This window comes from Bos mutus, chromosome 7 (genome assembly GCF_027580195.1).
Source record: "Bos mutus isolate GX-2022 chromosome 7, NWIPB_WYAK_1.1, whole genome shotgun sequence".
In the NCBI taxonomy this organism is placed as follows: domain Eukaryota; kingdom Metazoa; phylum Chordata; class Mammalia; order Artiodactyla; family Bovidae; genus Bos; species Bos mutus.
This window is the reverse complement of record NC_091623.1, coordinates 83,784,898-83,787,866: the sequence shown is the minus strand read 5'-3', so window position 1 is coordinate 83,787,866 and position 2,969 is coordinate 83,784,898. Positions and strand designations below refer to the sequence as shown.

General features: G+C 51.2%; 1 pseudogene; it reads right to left on the bottom strand.

Moving 5' to 3' along the window:
* Positions 1 to 263: 263 nt before the first annotated feature.
* Positions 264 to 777, bottom strand: LOC138988597 (large ribosomal subunit protein eL18 pseudogene; annotated as a pseudogene).
* Positions 778 to 2,969: the final 2,192 nt, after the last annotated feature.

Sequence of the window (2,969 nt, the reverse complement as noted above, 5' to 3'; positions counted from 1 at the left end):
TGGAGGTTCTGCAGGAAAAACCCAGCCTCTTTCCCCAGCTCCTGGTGTTGCTGGCAGCCCTTGTCTTATGGCTGCATAACTCCAGTCTCTGCTCCTCCTCTTCACATCACCTTATTCCTTGTATGTTTCTCTGTCTTTTTCTGTCACACCCTAAATCCAGAATGATGTCATCTCAAGACTCTTTTTTTTTTTTTTTAGCATCACAAATCTTTTCAATAACAAGGTAGAATCTGGGGTTAGTTTGTGTAGCCGAGACTGGCTCATCAGCCTCTGGTGTGCTCGAGCTTCTGGCCCTTGGAGTGTATAGAGGGTTTGGTGTGTCTATGCCGGGTTCCTAGGGCCTTGCTGAAATGCCTGTACACCTCTCAGCCCTGGGGAGGACCAGAGAGGAAGACAGGGCCACAGTCCATGGGGGAGTCCAGGGCCAGCTGGCCAAAGGTGAGGATCTTGCCCCGGCCTTGAGGATGCAACTCTGGGCACAGAGCACACACCTTCAGTTTGGGCACCTCCTAGACACACACATCATTGGCTGCAGCCCCCATGACCACAGCTATCTTGCCTGTCCAGCCCGAAAACTTCATCTTCTCTATCATCTGGAAAAGGGACCAAGGTGGACGGCTGGTGTAGCTCACAATCTCTTCAGTACAACTTGACTGAAAATGGAGGTGCTTGGTCTGGCCTGTTCAGCTTGACCAGCAGCCTTTGATAGGCGTCCTAGCTCTTGGGCTCCTTGCAACGAACCTTTTGGTCCTTGTTATGGTGGATGTCAACCCCCATTATGGCACTTCCTCAGTCAGGTCTGGAAAGCATCTCAATACCCTAACTCATTACATCCGCAAAGACCCTATTTCCAAAGAAGGTCCCATTCTGAGGTTGCGGTGAACATGAATTTGGGTGGGGGGCGACAATGCTATATTCAATTTGTGACAGATGGATGGGACAACTTTTCTTTCATTTTCTCTCCCTTTTATCATGATTGTCTTAAATGACTAAGCGCCGAAAAATTGATGCTTTTGAACTGTGGTGCTAGAGAAGACTCTTGAGAGTCCCTTGGACTGCAAGGAGATCAAACCAGTCAATCCTAAAGGAAATCAATCCTGAATATTCACTGGAAGGACTGATGCTGAAGCTGAAGCTCCAATAATTCGGCCACCTGATGCAAAGAGCTGACTCACTGGAAAAGACCCTGATGCTGGGAAACTTTGAAGGCAGGAGGAGAACAGGACAACAGAGGATAAGCTGGTTGGATGGCATCACCGACTCAATGGACGTGAGTTTGAGCAAACTCCAGGAGATAGTGAAGGACAGAGAAGCCTGGCATGCTGCAGTCCCTGGGGTCACAAAGAGTTGAACAGGACTGAATGACTGAACAACAAATGAAAATAAAGCCTACATTATTTTAATAGTATGAAATGATATCTCAGGGAGTTCCCTAGTGGCCAGTGGTTAGGATTCAGAGCTTTCACTGCCAGGGCCCAGGTTCCATCCCCGGTCAGTGAACTGAAATCCTGCAAGCCATGCAGTGTGGCCAAAAAAAAAAAAGAAAAAAAAAAACCTATATCACAGATTTGATGTTCTATTGAAACAGAGTTGAGGAATGGATTGTGACTTCTGGGCAAATGGGGGTCCAGATGAAGATTGGTTTTCTGGGGTGATGGCTGGTCTTTGTAGTACTTTTGATTTCTGCACTTAATAAGCCCCTAAGTATGGAACCTCACTGGAGAAGGTGATGGCACCCCACTCCAGTGTTCTTGCCTGGAGAATCCCAGGGACGGGGGAGCCTGGTGAGCTGCTGTCTATGGGGCCGCACAGAGTCGGACACGACAAGTGACTTAGCAGCAGCATGGAACCTCACTTCTGACTGTGGGTCTACACTGTTTGCCGCTTCCCTCACTGTCACTTCTCAGCACATGCAGATACATCTCCCCTTGAACGCACAGCCTGGAAGCAGGAACTGAAATTTTGTCATAATTGTTGGTGACTAAGAGTCACTAGGACCTGAGTGAGTCTCTTTTGGACAAACATGCCTGTGTGTTCATGTTGGGATATTATGGGTACCGCATTTGTGTTCTGGAGACTGAGCAGGTCCTTCCCCATTTTGGGCTCCTGTCTCGTGTCCAACCTCCCTCTCGTACCATTTCAGGCCCAGCCACTGCTTCTGTTCCTCTCCCAGCTGAGCCAGAACTCAGAAGTTTGGCTGAGTCCCTTTTCCATTCCAAGCCTCAGCATTTATCTCTCTGAAATGGGGATGGACAGCAGGACCCACCTCTGACATGGCCACCTCGAGGAGTCGGCATCTGATCATAAGAGCAATAGGGAGTCAGTGAGGGTCTTAGCAGGAGAGTGGCACAAGCTCATTGGCATGTCAGTCCCTCCAGCTGCTGTGAGCAGAAGGGTGTAGGTAGAGGGAACTGCTGGGCAGAGTGCCCATGGTGGGGTCCATCCACCAGCTATGGGGACGTTGACCCCCCAGCTCCGCAGGCCAGCATGCCAGCCGGGGCCTCTGAGGGAAGGAGCAAGCTCTGCCCTTCAGGTCACCCCAGGAGCGAGTGCCCCAGGGGGCTTCTTCATTTAGTCCTGTTTCTGTGTAAGGATTTGTTATCCTGCGGGCCTGAGGGAGTCAAGTTGACAGAGAGAGAGACATGTGAACTGCCGCTCTCTGGGTGTCTCTCAGCGCCTTTCTGTCCCCCACCCCTCCCCCTTCTCTCTGTTTCTGTCGCTGTCTCTGGATCCCCCTAGACCCTCCGGCCCTCCCACACTGGGAATTTATGAAATGGCTTTAGCGGGATGGTGGCCAAGTGTCTGCCCGGAGGACCCAGTGGTCTCATCCGCTCCTGTCCAGCTGGAAAGGGGAGGTGGACACCTGGAACCACCATCCTGGTATCTACGTGTGGGCAGCCAAGGCAGGAAGCCCTGGGAGAGCCCCCAACACAGGACACTCGACACCCTTGACTCTGGCTTCCTAAGGC